This window comes from Mchenga conophoros, linkage group LG10 (assembly GCF_057382185.1).
Source record: "Mchenga conophoros isolate Kocher_MC1m ecotype Shallow Benthic linkage group LG10, M_conophoros_male_GT1.1, whole genome shotgun sequence".
In the NCBI taxonomy this organism is placed as follows: domain Eukaryota; kingdom Metazoa; phylum Chordata; class Actinopteri; order Cichliformes; family Cichlidae; genus Mchenga; species Mchenga conophoros.
Genome location: NC_140535.1, coordinates 14,174,436 through 14,193,522, shown reverse-complemented (window position 1 = coordinate 14,193,522; position 19,087 = coordinate 14,174,436). Strand labels below are relative to the sequence as shown.

General features: G+C 40.7%; 2 long non-coding RNA genes across 2 annotated transcripts; both read left to right on the top strand.

Moving 5' to 3' along the window:
• Positions 1-1,530: 1,530 nt before the first annotated feature.
• Positions 1,531-3,125, top strand: LOC146565476 (uncharacterized). Its single transcript, XR_014894015.1, has 3 exons — positions 1,531-1,600; positions 1,729-1,796; positions 2,287-3,125. It is a non-coding gene; the product is annotated as an uncharacterized LOC146565476 (long non-coding RNA).
• Positions 3,126-10,559: 7,434 nt separating this feature from the next.
• On the top strand, positions 10,560-11,832 carry LOC146565475 (uncharacterized). The gene is made up of 3 exons (XR_014894014.1): positions 10,560-10,629; positions 10,758-10,825; positions 11,316-11,832. It is a non-coding gene; the product is annotated as an uncharacterized LOC146565475 (long non-coding RNA).
• Positions 11,833-19,087: the final 7,255 nt, after the last annotated feature.

The following is a 19,087-nucleotide window of genomic DNA, read 5'->3' as shown; positions in this document are numbered from 1 at the left end:
TCATTAAGATAAGATGGGGCCTGATTATTTAAGACCTTGTATGTGAGGAGCAGGATTTTGAATTCAATTCTGGACTTAACAGGAAGCCAATGAAGGGAAGCCAAAACAGGAGAAATCTGCTCTCTCTTTCTAGCCCCTGTCAGGACTCTTGCTGCAGCATTTTGGATTAGCTGAAGGCTTTTCAGTGAGTTTTTTGGACATCCTGATAATAATGAATTACAGTAGTCCAGCCTGGAAGTAATAAATGCATGAACTAGTTTTTCAGCATCACTCTGAGACAGGATATTTCTAATTTTAGAGATGTTGCGCAAATGGAAGAAAGCAGTCTTACATATTTGTTTAATATGTGCGTTGAAGGACATGTCCTGGTCAAAAATGACTCCAAGCTTTTACTGTTGAATTATCAGTGATACTTTCATGTGTTTTTGTTGAGAAATGTTAACGATGTCATTAAAAGAAAGCATTAAATTAGGAAGAAAAACCCGTTCGCGGAGAGGGTCCCCGGTTCTCCAGTTAGATTGTGCTTCACGGTGTCATGTTTCGCCGTGACGGGGTTATTATTATTATTTTTTTTTTGCCTGTCCCATTTGGTTCTTTAGCCATCAGAATTGTTGTCTGAAGACCAACAAGGATACCCAATGGATTTACTTTGCCAAATGGATCATCGTGGCATTGCCGTATTGGTCCATTTGGTCGATCTTTGTTTTTATTATTTATTATATTTTATTTTCAGATGTTACAGATGGGACAGACATGAGTGAGGGATAGGAAAGGGAGAAAGAAAGAGGAAGGAAAGGAAAAACAGAAGGGGAGAGGGACAGTGAGAAAGGGGGGGAGAAAAAAAAATAAAAATCTCCTGGCTCACCTGTTGAGAGAAAAATAGAAAACAAGCAAAAAAAACCAAAGCAACATACTAAACACAACACCATCGCATTAATCTAGCTAAGTGTAAACAGCAGTAAATACTAAATATTCAATGTTGTTGTGCAGCACGCAGGACAGATGTGCTTCGAAGTAGCGGCCAAGAAAGGTGTAATTTGGGTCTACGAGCAGTGAACACCCGTGTGCATACCTGTGTGGATCAGCGCGCTTGTATTCCAAAGGTTTCTCCATGTAACGATCTGCTAGGGAGTGTGGGGGGGCCACAGCCCCGTCCTCCAGGGTGTGAAGCGGGTATGGAGGAGATCAAAACTCCAGACATCCAGAGGCCCCCAGAACACAAGAGACCATGGAAGACCAACAGAGGGGCAGCCGCGCCAAATGACTCCAAGCTTTTATTGTTGAATTATCAGTGATACTTTCATGTGTTTTTGTTGAGAAATGTTAACGATGTCATTAAAAGAAAGCATTAAATTAGGGAGAAAAACCTCTCTGTCTCTGCTTCCTCCTGCATCCTCCTCTTCATCTCTGCTTCCTCCTGCATCCTCCTCTTCATCTCTGCTTCCTCCTGCATATTCCTCTCTGTCTCTGCTTCCTCCTGCATCCTCCTCTTCATCTCTGCTTCCTCCTGCATCCTCCTCTTCATCTCCACATCCTGCATCTCCCTCAATTTCTACTGTGTACACCTCGGATGTCCCAAACAAAAAAAGGACAAGGAAAGGTTAGACGTTATGGTATTGTAAATGTACGAAACACATGACATGTTCGTTAAGATTTCTTTTTCTTAATTTTTGCATTTTTTTCCAGTTTTACAGAACTCATGTAAATATTTCATTTGTTATTTTTCAGAATGCCGAAAACACCGTACACAGAAGATTTTCAAATATGAAGAGATAGTAGACAGGAGAGTTGTAAATGTAAGTAATTTAGCCTGCTGTTGTGCAGATTTGTTTGCGTCTTTGGACTTCCTGGATTTGAACTGTGCCTGACTGAATATCCATAAGCTTTTGTATTTGATGAATCTACACTAATTCAGCCACTGAGTCAGGATTTCACTCCAAATAGGACATTAAATAAGAACAGACCACCTGATACGACCTAGTCGTGCTGCCTTCCTGATGTTTACGTTCTTTAAAGTCCTCCTGACATCATGCTCAGAAGGAGTGATTGATGTGGAGGTGCTCCTTCCCATTCAGTAACATCTGCTTCAGTTAGTTTTGCTTGTGAGCCACAATGTAAGCAGTGTTGCTTTGCTAACATGCACTCGATGCTGGCAGTACACGCATTGTAGTGGTTCTTATGTTTTTATTGAGCCATTCAATAGTACACAAATGTTTATAAGCTCCTTTTTGTATGCAACTTGCATGTCTTTCTTAATTAATTGTTTGTTTATATCATGTTTTTCAGGAAAAAGAAGAAGTTAAAGTCAAGTGGAAGCCTTGCTCAACATGGTATGTAGTAACAACTTTGTTGGACAGGAACAGACATTCATATTGTTGATAAATAGTTATCACCTCAATTTGAATTCATGTATTTGGACTAAAGTAAATTGAGAGCTTTTAGCTATCGAGCTCCTCTTCTGTGAGGAGCTTGATAGCTGTCCACCTCCAAAGTCCATTATGAGATTTGGAGGTGGACATGGTCAACACTTTTAAGAGTAGGCATAAGACTTTACTTCTTTATAGAGCTTATAGTTAGGGCTGGTTCAGCTCAGCCCTTAGTTATGCTGTAATGGGACCAGACTGCTGGGGGTTAGTGTCCCCCCCCCCCCCCCTCTCTCTGTCTGTCTCTTTCAGGGTTATGCAGGCTCAGTATTGGTTGAAGATGCAGTCGCGTCTCGTTTTACTGAAAACTCTCCCCCTCTCCCTCACCATCTGTAAACATACATGTCTCAGTAATGCAGTTCATGCATGTTACTAACTAAACTTCTTCCCTGGAGTTTCTGTGCTCTCTCATCCAGCAGGTTCCGATGGATCGTGGCTGCTGCTGTGGTCCTGCTTGACATCTACTACATATATTATTACTGTCTGACTTGATTTGATTCATTTATATTACAATGAAGGTGTATAAAGCATGACATGAATATAGAAGATATTTCATCCTAAAAAATTGTCATATGTCACAACCTAAATTGTCCTATTTTGTGTGTGGTTGTTCTTTGTTATGTTTTTCTCCTGACAGTGGCAAAGTGTGGGATGACACATGGGAACCTGCACAGTTTTACACACAGTAAACCAGGCACCACAGGTCGCAGAGATCGCACAGTTCACAGCTTGTAGTTCAGCATAAAAGTTCAAAATAAAATATTTACTATACATTTCAACCAGTGTCAGTCTCTGTTTCACTCTCTAATTGTGGCTTAAGTACCTAACACATTCATGAATCTGATCCATCAATAATATCTTCCCTGCACTCGACATCTCATAGTTTTACATATCAGCCAACATTATTGTCTACATCCTCATAAATATAGAAGTGACTTGCTTATTATAACATATTACAAGGTAAAGTAATACTGCACTGCACGTAAGGTAAGTAACACCTACTGTGTATGGGAGCCTAAAGCAAAGTTAACTGCACCAGTACCAGCTTCAGAACATATTGTATATTATATGTTTCTACCTTTTTGTAATATGTCATGTTTAGATGCAGTGACAATTGCACATTTGGAGTTGTGGTCATATGTGGTTTTTATATACAGGGTATTAGAAAAAAATTGACATTTTTTGCTATTTTTCTTGTTTGTTTGCACATTATTATTGTGTACATATTACATATGTAACATTATTGTTAATATTATTATTAGATATCAAAGATACAATTTGATTAAGGGTTTTCCTGTCATAATTTCAATAAAAATGCAATTACACACGTAAACAATAGGATCAAAATAAACTTTTAAAAAGTCTGTTGATCAAATGCTGATTTTCAAAACATTCTAGAGGAAAACAGAGATGAAATAATCTGAACAGTAACAGTGATCGTGGATGATGATGGAGGCTTCAATGGATTATTCTGTTTCAATCAATAGGTTCGTATCTATGACAATAATTTGATAAGTTTAACAGGTTGGTTTAGGCCTGGCAATACAGCAAATATTCACAAACTTTTGTTTTTGAAGAATGTTTATCTTTTTTGGGATGAAGCTATCTGGCAAAATGATACAACCCCTTTAACCTCATCTTTATGTCTATGATACTGGATTTTGGTTTGATGCATATGCAGGTTACAGCTGGGGAATGGCAGTATGTTGTGGATTGATTTGGCATGTTCAACCACTGTTACACCAAACTCTCTCACTTATAACATGATAAAGGCCTCTTACTCAGTGTCATGGATTTTCTATACTTTTGGGGACACAGGGCCAAAGTCTGAGGCAATAAGTCAGATCAAAGAAGGCAATGATTGTAAAATGGGACTTTACTTATGTCATCATATATATCCAGGAATATGTGCCTGAGGATAGTTGTCATGAAATCAATATTAAATCAAAGTATTCCTTAATTACCACAGCTGACACGAGTTCTCCATAGCTGCCTGCTGTCTCAGGATCTGTCTCCAAAAAGGACCAGGGAGCGCTAACATGTTATGTTCAAAACTGATGAAGAAAATGCACATTAAACATAGTATAAACTTACTGAGTGAAGTAATGTCAAGAGGATTCCTTTAGCTCCTATTGGGTTGGTTCCTTGATCAATGCAATACAGAATCATTAATTTGGTTTTATGTAATGTTCTTAAAACATGTCAAAATGAGGCTCACTAGTCTGTGTGGCCTCCACATGCCTGTATGACCTCCCTACAACACCTGGACATGCTCCTGATGAAGTGGCAGATGCTCTCCTGATGGATCTCCTCCCAGACTCCAGGACTAAAGCATCTTCCCACTCCTGGACATTTTGTGGTGCAGTTGGTGGATGGAGCGAGACATGATGTCCCAGATGTCCTCAATTGGATTCAGGTCTGGGGAATGGGCGGGCCAGTCCACAGCATCATTGCCTTCATCTTGCAGGAACTGCTGACACACTCCAGCCACATGAGGTCTAGGATTGTCTTGCATTAGGAGGAACCCGGGGCCAACCGCACCAGCATATGGTCTCACAAGGGGTCTGAGGATCTCATCTCAGTACCTAATGGCAGTCAGGCTACCTCTGCCGAACACATGGAGGGCTGTGCAGCTCCCCAAAGAAATGCCACCCCACACCAAAACTGACCCACTGCCAAACTCATGCTGGAGGATGTTGCAGGCAGCAGAAGGTTCTCCACGGCGTCCCCAGACTCTGTCACAAGTGCTCAGTGTGAACCTGCTTTCATCTGTGAGGAGCACAGGGCGCCAGTGGCAAAGTTGCCAATCTTTGTGTTGTCTGGCAAATGCCAAACATCCGGCACGGTGTTGGGCTGTAAGCACAACCCCACCTGTGGACGTCGGGCCCTCATACCACCCTCATGGAGTCGGTTTCTGACCGTTTGAGCAGACGTGCACATTTGTAGCCTGCTGGAGGTCATTTTGCACAGCTCTGGCCTTTCTTTCCTACCCCACAGTACCTTCCCTTACCATTTGTTTCCTACTCTTTTACTTCTTCTTTGATGACGGTTGTCTTTCTAGATAAGCAATTTCATTTGCTCTGGGGCGAGTCACTGGCTCGGGTGCATTCTGGGACTGTCACTTCACCAGTGTGCTGGCATGCTTCTTAACAAACACACCACTACAGCAAACATCTCAATTGTACTTGTTGATTTCTTCGACAAAACACTGAACAAAAAATGTACTTGTGAGTGTGCTGCCTGGTGCTTTTAAATTTTGTGATCATTTGAGCAGCCCAGAAAGCATCCCATAAATTAAATTATGTTATCGTATCTGAACATGTACACTAGTCATTAAATTAGATGGGAAATAATGATTCAGGGTAAACAACTGCACCAAGGAAATTCCATTTTTCTTCTCAAAATGTAAAATGTCTGTTGAAAAATCACATTAAACAGAGATGTGATTAACTTTTTATTTTACCAAACATAACATCAATGATGACACAATCAGTCTTCAGCAGAAGTGCTCAAATCACTCTCAGTGGCATCGTCTGGAATGTCCTCCTCCGAGTCCATTTCCAGGAGTGGTTGGTGGCTGAGGATTCTCTTGTACACGTCCTTTACTTTGAGCATTTCAGCTTTCAGTTCACTTTGTTTTCTAAAACCAGGCTACAGAGTCCCTTCTGTGCATCCTCCGACATGCCAACAAAGGAGGCTGTAAAAAGAACAAAACAAATAAATATGAGAAAAGTTAAAAAACAAACAAACAAACAAAAAAAAAACCTCACCTCATAAACACAAGGAATTAGGATGCTGTAATTAAACATTTTTTTTAAAAGGGAGAAGGCAGTGTTAGCTAGCAATCTAGATATAGGTAAAAGATCCAGTAAGACTTTAGCATCTGCTCTTATTTTCAATCGATTCATCAAAAAATTAATAAATAAATAAAGTGCTTACAGTCTGAGGAGATTGTTCCCAACACCACAGATGGCATTCGCAACACTGTCCAGTGATGCCGCATCTCCCTGCAAAGGATCATCTCCTCCTCTCTCAGGCGCCTCACAGCCATCACCTTCTCAAAGACTTTTCTCTTTGTCCGGAGGTCAGCAGCAGCTACAGTTTAACAACATCAGATGGGAAAACATAGTAGCATATTATGATTCAAGAACAAAACATTCAACTACTGCTCAGATACTGGGAGTTTGTTTAAAAAGGATATTTATATATCAAGAGCTTACGTTCACTTGTGCTCTGCCAGGGCCAAATATCGGTCTGCATGAGGGCATCACTGGATACGTGTATGTGTATATGGGTATGGCATTAACGTCATTTTAACAAGATTAACGCTAACAGCACTAATATATATATATATGTGTATCTTACATGATTTGTGTGTCTCTGGATGTATTTCACAAACTCAGCAACTTCCTCATCTTTTTCAATGAAGACACCTTCAAAGTCCCCCTGCTCTGAAGTGCTGAACGAACACAGTGACAGTTGTTTGAAAAGAAACATTAAAATACATTTTTCTACAAATCCATATTTGACTTATGTACACAATGCATAACGTACCTTGCATTTGACTGAAAGCGATAAAGCTTGCGGTTTCCATCAACTGAGACGGCAAGCATGTCTGGAGTGCAGGCAGGGCAGCTAAAGCATGGCTCCTTGCACATCCTGTCCACCTCAAACTTTACAGCACTCCACTCCACTCCAATAAATATACAATAACAGCACCCACTCATACTCATACAAAGCAAGAAATGCATAAGACTTAAAAACCGTACCTATTGGCTTGTGAAACTCTGATGAAGGCTGCAAAAACCCTCCTGTTACTGCCTCTCTGTTGTGCAGGACAAAGCGTGTGTGAACTGCAATATCACAGTCAGCACAAAGGAATGGAAGAGGCAGGCAGTCCAGACACCTCACAACTACTTGTTTGCCACACTGACACACACGGTGTGACTGTGGATCCAGAGTAGCTAACATATTGTCTATAAGACAAGGCCTGGCCTCTTTCCACTTTTGCAAGGACACCATATTTCTGATCGCCCAGTGAGTAGCAGCTGACTCAGACGACGTCTCACAAGTCATGGCTGCATCCTCTTCTCCATCCTCCAACAACTGAAGGAGCTCCTGATGAAGCACCATACACTAACAGAAAAAAAAGAAAGAAAGGAAGAAACTCTTCCACAAAGTGAAAAACACTCTAGGCAGTATGTTTCTTAGGACTGCACAAAAGCCCTGCATAACTCAACTATAACAACAAATATAAAAGTAAACAGAAATCACAATAAATACAAGAAGGTAAAGTACCTTTTGTTGGGTTGACACTGGCAACATAACTAGGTTCTTCACGTGGACATTGATGCTGCTCTCTGGACACTGGAGGGGGAAAAAAATTGAAGAATATTTACTTACTGAAATTCTTTGGTGAAAACAAGTTGTGAGATAAAATCAATGGTTGTGTGAACACTGAGCACGTGGCATGCAACTAGTACTTCGAGTGGTTGATGATCTTTGAGGAATAAAAGCTCCCTGTCTGTCACGTTTTTTCCAGCGCACTGGTCTTGGCTGAGGTTCACTCTGCATCATTCTACGCAATTAACAAGGAAAAAAGGGAACGCCTAAAATACAGTCTATGATTAAAGCAAAGATTATCAAACAGCTTAAGTTAACCAACTTAATGTGACATAAACTTTAAAAAAAAATTTAAAATAATATAACGTTTACTCCGTACAAAATATTAGACAAGCGTGTTCCCTCTTTAACAACTGATTCCACTAAAAATGTTACCTGCATATCTTGAAGGAGTTCGTCAGCAGCCTGAAGCTCAAACTAACAGGAGTGGTGAATGAATCTATAAATGTTTTACGTGTGAAATGAAAATAATAAACCTAACAAAGGATTATGTACGTTAGATCTGCACACTTTCAGATCGTGAATCAGTTCGGAAAACACTGTGTGGTGGCCAAAACATGAAGCGATTTTAATTCAATTCAATTTGATTTATATAGCGCCAAATCACAACAAAAGTCGCCTCAAGGCGCTTCATAGATACAGAGAAAAACCCAACAATCATATGACCCCCTATGAGCAAGCGACAGTGGGAAGGAAAAACTCCCTTTTAACAGGAAGAAACCTCCGGCAGAACCAGGCTCAGGGAGGGGCGGCCATCTGCTGCGACCGGTTGGGGTGAGAGAAGGAAGACAGGATAAAGACATGCTGTGGAAGAGAGACAGAGATTAATAACAGATATGATTCAATGCAGAGAGGTCTGTTAATACATAGTGAGTGAGAAAGGTGACTGGAAAGGAAAAACTCAATGCATCATGGGAATCCCCCGGCAGCCTACGTCTATTGCAGCATAACTAAGGGAGGATTCAGGGTCACCTGGTCCAGCCCTAACTATATGCTTTAGCAAAAAGGAAAGTTTTAAGCCTAATCTTAAAAGTAGAGATAGTGTCTGTCTCCCGAATCCAAACTGGAAGCTGGTTCCACAGAAGTGGGGCCTGAAAACTGAAGGCTCTCCCTCCCATTCTACTTTTAAATACTCCAGGAACAACAAGTAGGCCTGCAGAGCGAGAGCAAAGTGCTCTAATAGGGTGATATGGTACTACAAGGTCATTAAGATAAGATGGGGCCTGATTATTTAAGACCTTGTATGTGAGGAGCAGGATTTTGAATTCAATTCTGGACTTAACAGGAAGCCAATGAAGGGAAGCCAAAACAGGAGAAATCTGCTCTCTCTTTCTAGCCCCTGTCAGGACTCTTGCTGCAGCATTTTGGATTAGCTGGAGGCTTTTCAGTGAGTTTTTTGGACATCCTGATAATAATGAATTACAGTAGTCCAGCCTGGAAGTAATAAATGCATGAACTAGTTTTTCAGCATCACTCTGAGACAGGATATTTCTAATTTTAGAGATGTTGCGCAAATGGAAGAAAGCAGTCTTACATATTTGTTTAATATGTGCGTTGAAGGACATGTCCTGGTCAAAAATGACTCCAAGCTTTTACTGTTGAATTATCAGTGATACTTTCATGTGTTTTTGTTGAGAAATGTTAACGATGTCATTAAAAGAAAGCATTAAATTAGGAAGAAAAACCCGTTCGCGGAGAGGGTCCCCGGTTCTCCAGTTAGATTGTGCTTCACGGTGTCATGTTTCGCCGTGACGGGGTTATTATTATTATTTTTTTTTTGCCTGTCCCATTTGGTTCTTTAGCCATCAGAATTGTTGTCTGAAGACCAACAAGGATACCCAATGGATTTACTTTGCCAAATGGATCATCGTGGCATTGCCGTATTGGTCCATTTGGTCGATCTTTGTTTTTATTATTTATTATATTTTATTTTCAGATGTTACAGATGGGACAGACATGAGTGAGGGATAGGAAAGGGAGAAAGAAAGAGGAAGGAAAGGAAAAACAGAAGGGGAGAGGGACAGTGAGAAAGGGGGGGAGAAAAAAAAATAAAAATCTCCTGGCTCACCTGTTGAGAGAAAAATAGAAAACAAGCAAAAAAAACCAAAGCAACATACTAAACACAACACCATCGCATTAATCTAGCTAAGTGTAAACAGCAGTAAATACTAAATATTCAATGTTGTTGTGCAGCACGCAGGACAGATGTGCTTCGAAGTAGCGGCCAAGAAAGGTGTAATTTGGGTCTACGAGCAGTGAACACCCGTGTGCATACCTGTGTGGATCAGCGCGCTTGTATTCCAAAGGTTTCTCCATGTAACGATCTGCTAGGGAGTGTGGGGGGGCCACAGCCCCGTCCTCCAGGGTGTGAAGCGGGTATGGAGGAGATCAAAACTCCAGACATCCAGAGGCCCCCAGAACACAAGAGACCATGGAAGACCAACAGAGGGGCAGCCGCGCCAAATGACTCCAAGCTTTTATTGTTGAATTATCAGTGATACTTTCATGTGTTTTTGTTGAGAAATGTTAACGATGTCATTAAAAGAAAGCATTAAATTAGGGAGAAAAACCTCTCTGTCTCTGCTTCCTCCTGCATCCTCCTCTTCATCTCTGCTTCCTCCTGCATCCTCCTCTTCATCTCTGCTTCCTCCTGCATATTCCTCTCTGTCTCTGCTTCCTCCTGCATCCTCCTCTTCATCTCTGCTTCCTCCTGCATCCTCCTCTTCATCTCCACATCCTGCATCTCCCTCAATTTCTACTGTGTACACCTCGGATGTCCCAAACAAAAAAAGGACAAGGAAAGGTTAGACGTTATGGTATTGTAAATGTACGAAACACATGACATGTTCGTTAAGATTTCTTTTTCTTAATTTTTGCATTTTTTTCCAGTTTTACAGAACTCATGTAAATATTTCATTTGTTATTTTTCAGAATGCCGAAAACACCGTACACAGAAGATTTTCAAATATGAAGAGATAGTAGACAGGAGAGTTGTAAATGTAAGTAATTTAGCCTGCTGTTGTGCAGATTTGTTTGCGTCTTTGGACTTCCTGGATTTGAACTGTGCCTGACTGAATATCCATAAGCTTTTGTATTTGATGAATCTACACTAATTCAGCCACTGAGTCAGGATTTCACTCCAAATAGGACATTAAATAAGAACAGACCACCTGATACGACCTAGTCGTGCTGCCTTCCTGATGTTTACGTTCTTTAAAGTCCTCCTGACATCATGCTCAGAAGGAGTGATTGATGTGGAGGTGCTCCTTCCCATTCAGTAACATCTGCTTCAGTTAGTTTTGCTTGTGAGCCACAATGTAAGCAGTGTTGCTTTGCTAACATGCACTCGATGCTGGCAGTACACGCATTGTAGTGGTTCTTATGTTTTTATTGAGCCATTCAATAGTACACAAATGTTTATAAGCTCCTTTTTGTATGCAACTTGCATGTCTTTCTTAATTAATTGTTTGTTTATATCATGTTTTTCAGGAAAAAGAAGAAGTTAAAGTCAAGTGGAAGCCTTGCTCAACATGGTATGTAGTAACAACTTTGTTGGACAGGAACAGACATTCATATTGTTGATAAATAGTTATCACCTCAATTTGAATTCATGTATTTGGACTAAAGTAAATTGAGAGCTTTTAGCTATCGAGCTCCTCTTCTGTGAGGAGCTTGATAGCTGTCCACCTCCAAAGTCCATTATGAGATTTGGAGGTGGACATGGTCAACACTTTTAAGAGTAGGCATAAGACTTTACTTCTTTATAGAGCTTATAGTTAGGGCTGGTTCAGCTCAGCCCTTAGTTATGCTGTAATGGGACCAGACTGCTGGGGGTTAGTGTCCCCCCCCCCCTCTCTCTGTCTGTCTCTTTCAGGGTTATGCAGGCTCAGTATTGGTTGAAGATGCAGTCGCGTCTCGTTTTACTGAAAACTCTCCCCCTCTCCCTCACCATCTGTAAACATACATGTCTCAGTAATGCAGTTCATGCATGTTACTAACTAAACTTCTTCCCTGGAGTTTCTGTGCTCTCTCATCCAGCAGGTTCCGATGGATCGTGGCTGCTGCTGTGGTCCTGCTTGACATCTACTACATATATTATTACTGTCTGACTTGATTTGATTAATTTATATTACAATGAAGGTGTATAAAGCATGACATGAATATAGAAGATATTTCATCCTAAAAAATTGTCATATGTCACAACCTAAATTGTCCTATTTTGTGTGTGGTTGTTCTTTGTTATGTTTTTCTCCTGACAGTGGCAAAGTGTGGGATGACACATGGGAACCTGCACAGTTTTACACACAGTAAACCAGGCACCACAGGTCGCAGAGATCGCACAGTTCACAGCTTGTAGTTCAGCATAAAAGTTCAAAATAAAATATTTACTATACATTTCAACCAGTGTCAGTCTCTGTTTCACTCTCTAATTGTGGCTTAAGTACCTAACACATTCATGAATCTGATCCATCAATAATATCTTCCCTGCACTCGACATCTCATAGTTTTACATATCAGCCAACATTATTGTCTACATCCTCATAAATATAGAAGTGACTTGCTTATTATAACATATTACAAGGTAAAGTAATACTGCACTGCACGTAAGGTAAGTAACACCTACTGTGTATGGGAGCCTAAAGCAAAGTTAACTGCACCAGTACCAGCTTCAGAACATATTGTATATTATATGTTTCTACCTTTTTGTAATATGTCATGTTTAGATGCAGTGACAATTGCACATTTGGAGTTGTGGTCATATGTGGTTTTTATATACAGGGTATTAGAAAAAAATTGACATTTTTTGCTATTTTTCTTGTTTGTTTGCACATTATTATTGTGTACATATTACATATGTAACATTATTGTTAATATTATTATTAGATATCAAAGATACAATTTGATTAAGGGTTTTCCTGTCATAATTTCAATAAAAATGCAATTACACACGTAAACAATAGGATCAAAATAAACTTTTAAAAAGTCTGTTGATCAAATGCTGATTTTCAAAACATTCTAGAGGAAAACAGAGATGAAATAATCTGAACAGTAACAGTGATCGTGGATGATGATGGAGGCTTCAATGGATTATTCTGTTTCAATCAATAGGTTCGTATCTATGACAATAATTTGATAAGTTTAACAGGTTGGTTTAGGCCTGGCAATACAGCAAATATTCACAAACTTTTGTTTTTGAAGAATGTTTATCTTTTTTGGGATGAAGCTATCTGGCAAAATGATACAACCCCTTTAACCTCATCTTTATGTCTATGATACTGGATTTTGGTTTGATGCATATGCAGGTTACAGCTGGGGAATGGCAGTATGTTGTGGATTGATTTGGCATGTTCAACCACTGTTACACCAAACTCTCTCACTTATAACATGATAAAGGCCTCTTACTCAGTGTCATGGATTTTCTATACTTTTGGGGACACAGGGCCAAAGTCTGAGGCAATAAGTCAGATCAAAGAAGGCAATGATTGTAAAATGGGACTTTACTTATGTCATCATATATATCCAGGAATATGTGCCTGAGGATAGTTGTCATGAAATCAATATTAAATCAAAGTATTCCTTAATTACCACAGCTGACACGAGTTCTCCATAGCTGCCTGCTGTCTCAGGATCTGTCTCCAAAAAGGACCAGGGAGCGCTAACATGTTATGTTCAAAACTGATGAAGAAAATGCACATTAAACATAGTATAAACTTACTGAGTGAAGTAATGTCAAGAGGATTCCTTTAGCTCCTATTGGGTTGGTTCCTTGATCAATGCAATACAGAATCATTAATTTGGTTTTATGTAATGTTCTTAAAACATGTCAAAATGAGGCTCACTAGTCTGTGTGGCCTCCACATGCCTGTATGACCTCCCTACAACACCTGGACATGCTCCTGATGAAGTGGCAGATGCTCTCCTGATGGATCTCCTCCCAGACTCCAGGACTAAAGCATCTGCCCACTCCTGGACATTTTGTGGTGCAGTTGGTGGATGGAGCGAGACATGATGTCCCAGATGTCCTCAATTGGATTCAGGTCTGGGGAATGGGCGGGCCAGTCCACAGCATCATTGCCTTCATCTTGCAGGAACTGCTGACACACTCCAGCCACATGAGGTCTAGGATTGTCTTGCATTAGGAGGAACCCGGGGCCAACCGCACCAGCATATGGTCTCACAAGGGGTCTGAGGATCTCATCTCAGTACCTAATGGCAGTCAGGCTACCTCTGCCGAACACATGGAGGGCTGTGCAGCTCCCCAAAGAAATGCCACCCCACACCAAAACTGACCCACTGCCAAACTCATGCTGGAGGATGTTGCAGGCAGCAGAAGGTTCTCCACGGCGTCCCCAGACTCTGTCACAAGTGCTCAGTGTGAACCTGCTTTCATCTGTGAGGAGCACAGGGCGCCAGTGGCAAAGTTGCCAATCTTTGTGTTGTCTGGCAAATGCCAAACATCCGGCACGGTGTTGGGCTGTAAGCACAACCCCACCTGTGGACGTCGGGCCCTCATACCACCCTCATGGAGTCGGTTTCTGACCGTTTGAGCAGACGTGCACATTTGTAGCCTGCTGGAGGTCATTTTGCACAGCTCTGGCCTTTCTTTCCTACCCCACAGTACCTTCCCTTACCATTTGTTTCCTACTCTTTTACTTCTTCTTTGATGACGGTTGTCTTTCTAGATAAGCAATTTCATTTGCTCTGGGGCGAGTCACTGGCTCGGGTGCATTCTGGGACTGTCACTTCACCGGTGTGCTGGCATGCTTCTTAACAAACACACCACTACAGCAAACATCTCAATTGTACTTGTTGATTTCTTCGACAAAACACTGAACAAAAAATGTACTTGTGAGTGTGCTGCCTGGTGCTTTTAAATTTTGTGATCATTTGAGCAGCCCAGAAAGCATCCCATAAATTAAATTATGTTATCGTATCTGAACATGTACACTAGTCATTAAATTAGATGGGAAATAATGATTCAGGGTAAACAACTGCACCAAGGAAATTCCATTTTTCTTCTCAAAATGTAAAATGTCTGTTGAAAAATCACATTAAACAGAGATGTGATTAACTTTTTATTTTACCAAACATAACATCAATGATGACACAATCAGTCTTCAGCAGAAGTGCTCAAATCACTCTCAGTGGCATCGTCTGGAATGTCCTCCTCCGAGTCCATTTCCAGGAGTGGTTGGTGGCTGAGGATTCTCTTGTACACGTCCTTTACTTTGAGCATTTCAGCTTTCAGTTCACTTTGTTTTCTAAAACCAGGCTACAGAGTCCCTTCTGTGCATCCTCCGACATGCCAACAAAGGAGGCTGTAAAAAGAACAAAACAAATAAATATGAGAAAAGTTAAAAAACAAACAAACAAACAAAAAAAAAACCTCACCTCATAAACACAAGGAATTAGGATGCTGTAATTAAACATTTTTTTAAAAGGGAGAAGGCAGTGTTAGCTAGCAATCTAGATATAGGTAAAAGATCCAGTAAGACTTTAGCATCTGCTCTTATTTTCAATCGATTCATCAAAAAATTAATAAATAAATAAAGTGCTTACAGTCTGAGGAGATTGTTCCCAACACCACAGATGGCATTCGCAACACTGTCCAGTGATGCCGCATCTCCCTGCAAAGGATCATCTCCTCCTCTCTCAGGCGCCTCACAGCCATCACCTTCTCAAAGACTTTTCTCTTTGTCCGGAGGTCAGCAGCAGCTACAGTTTAACAACATCAGATGGGAAAACATAGTAGCATATTATGATTCAAGAACAAAACATTCAACTACTGCTCAGATACTGGGAGTTTGTTTAAAAAGGATATTTATATATCAAGAGCTTACGTTCACTTGTGCTCTGCCAGGGCCAAATATCGGTCTGCATGAGGGCATCACTGGATACGTGTATGTGTATATGGTTATGGCATTAACGTCATTTTAACAAGATTAACGCTAACAGCACTAATATATATATATATATATGTGTATCTTACATGATTTGTGTGTCTCTGGATGTATTTCACAAACTCAGCAACTTCCTCATCTTTTTCAATGAAGACACCTTCAAAGTCCCCCTGCTCTGAAGTGCTGAACGAACACAGTGACAGTTGTTTGAAAAGAAACATTAAAATACATTTTTCTACAAATCCATATTTGACTTATGTACACAATGCATAACGTACCTTGCATTTGACTGAAAGCGATAAAGCTTGCGGTTTCCATCAACTGAGACGGCAAGCATGTCTGGAGTGCAGGCAGGGCAGCTAAAGCATGGCTCCTTGCACATCCTGTCCACCTCAAACTTTACAGCACTCCACTCCACTCCAATAAATATACAATAACAGCACCCACTCATACTCATACAAAGCAAGAAATGCATAAGACTTAAAAACCGTACCTATTGGCTTGTGAAACTCTGATGAAGGCTGCAAAAACCCTCCTGTTACTGCCTCTCTGTTGTGCAGGACAAAGCGTGTGTGAACTGCAATATCACAGTCAGCACAAAGGAATGGAAGAGGCAGGCAGTCCAGACACCTCACAACTACTTGTTTGCCACACTGACACACACGGTGTGACTGTGGATCCAGAGTAGCTAACATATTGTCTATAAGACAAGGCCTGGCCTCTTTCCACTTTTGCAAGGACACCATATTTCTGATCGCCCAGTGAGTAGCAGCTGACTCAGACGACGTCTCACAAGTCATGGCTGCATCCTCTTCTCCATCCTCCAACAACTGAAGGAGCTCCTGATGAAGCACCATACACTAACAGAAAAAAAAGAAAGAAAGGAAGAAACTCTTCCACAAAGTGAAAAACACTCTAGGCAGTATGTTTCTTAGGACTGCACAAAAGCCCTGCATAACTCAACTATAACAACAAATATAAAAGTAAACAGAAATCACAATAAATACAAGAAGGTAAAGTACCTTTTGTTGGGTTGACACTGGCAACATAACTAGGTTCTTCACGTGGACATTGATGCTGCTCTCTGGACACTGGAGGGGGAAAAAATTGAAGAATATTTACTTACTGAAATTCTTTGGTGAAAACAAGTTGTGAGATAAAATCAATGGTTGTGTGAACACTGAGCACGTGGCATGCAACTAGTACTTCGAGTGGTTGATGATCTTTGAGGAATAAAAGCTCCCTGTCTGTCACGTTTTTTCCAGCGCACTGGTCTTGGCTGAGGTTCACTCTGCATCATTCTACGCAATTAACAAGGAAAAAAGGGAACGCCTAAAATACAGTCTATGATTAAAGCAAAGATTATCAAACAGCTTAAGTTAACCAACTTAATGTGACATAAACTTTAAAAAAAAAATTAAAATAATATAACGTTTACTCCGTACAAAATATTAGACAAGCGTGTTCCCTCTTTAACAACTGATTCCACTAAAAATGTTACCTGCATATCTTGAAGGAGTTCGTCAGCAGCCTGAAGCTCAAACTAACAGGAGTGGTGAATGAATCTATAAATGTTTTACGTGTGAAATGAAAATAATAAACCTAACAAAGGATTATGTACGTTAGATCTGCACACTTTCAGATCGTGAATCAGTTCGGAAAACACTGTGTGGTGGCCAAAACATGAAGCGATTATAATTCAATTCAATTCAATTTGATTTATATAGCGCCAAATCACAACAAAAGTCGCATCAGCATCACTCTGAGACAGGATATTTCTAATTTTAGAGATGTTGCGCAAATGGAAGAAAGCAGTCTTACATATTTGTTTAATATGTGCGTTGAAGGACATGTCCTGGTCAAAAATGACTCCAAGCTTTTACTGTTGAATTATCAGTGATACTTTCATGTGTTTTTGTTGAGAAATGTTAACGATGTCATTAAAAGAAAGCATTAAATTAGGGAGAAAAACCCGTTCGCGGAGAGGGTCCCCGGTTCTCCAGTTAGATTGTGCTTCACGGTGTCATGTTTCGCCGTGACGGGGTTATTATTGGAGTAAAAGGATGGCTGGAGCCTCTGCTCGAAGCGTCTCCGATCGCCGCGAGCGGGTTCATATTGGAATGAATTGACAACCCACAGCGTCACATAAAAATGTGGAAGGGTACCTTAGGTGTCAGCATGAGAAGTTAAGGGACGTGACAAATCGTCATTATTTTACGCGTCCGGAGTGAGAACGAGCTGTCTCAGCATAAGCTGCTGTAAAGAAGAGAGACGCTTTACACACGTGTGTGGAAAGTGTCCATGTGGATAAATTAAGAATGTGAATGAAGAGAAGCTGTGTAGTTGAATAAAACTCACACATCAGCCTGCTGAGTTCATCCTGCGGCAGTGCATTGAAGGCATCGTCGTTGGGAGCGAAGAAGGTAAACACCTTCTCCTGGTTCAAAAGCTCAGTCATACCTGCTGTCTGGATGGCACTGACCAGCATGCAGAAACAGCATTAAATGATGTCAGCTTCAATAGAAACTACACAACAACACACTAACACCTCTGTTTGCTTTCAGTCCATATGCTACACCTGTGGGAAGCAGAAAGCTTGATGTGGTCTGCAGAGTTCATTACTAAGCAGACAACCACCCACAAACCAGACCTGGGACATGCTTCCTTTAGTTAGTTTGCCAAGTTCACACAACACAATACACAGCAAACTACCACTGACAATAAAAAAAACCCAACTATTTAAAATATTTTAAATGAACTAACTGAGGCAAAATTGACTCCAAAACAACTATAAAACTATAAAAACAGACGATTCTGTCCACGGGTGCAAGAAGAACAACCTCAGGCCTTGAAATTAAAACAGGAGTACCAGAATTAAAAGCCAAACATCTAAAATCTTCAACGTAAAAACCAAAAAAAACAACAGGAAGTATAACTGAAGAAATCGACTTTCTCCCTGGAAGGGCAGGAAAAGTCTCCTGTATCGGTTACCTGTGTCCTCTGGGCTTTGCTGCATGTATTTAGTGATTTCATGCGAACACGAGGATCAATTATTGTCCTGTGAAGGTCTCTGTAGCTTACAAAGAAAAATGAATTAAAGAGACACACACACACACACAGAGGCAGCTAGACGAGGTAAAAACACTCCTGACTTCCTCTGTGATTTGTGGACAGCTGCAGTGAAGAGCAGCGCTGTGTCTGATCAGACCACCTCAGTCGAGTTCAACACAAGTCCAGATCTGGAGTCGAGTATGAAGACCGAATGTATGAATCTCTACATGGCACCTCTCAGCGGTGCCTTGTAGAGATTTCTCAGTGGGGCTATTTTCCTGCTTTTTGATTGGACTGAACATGCTGAAT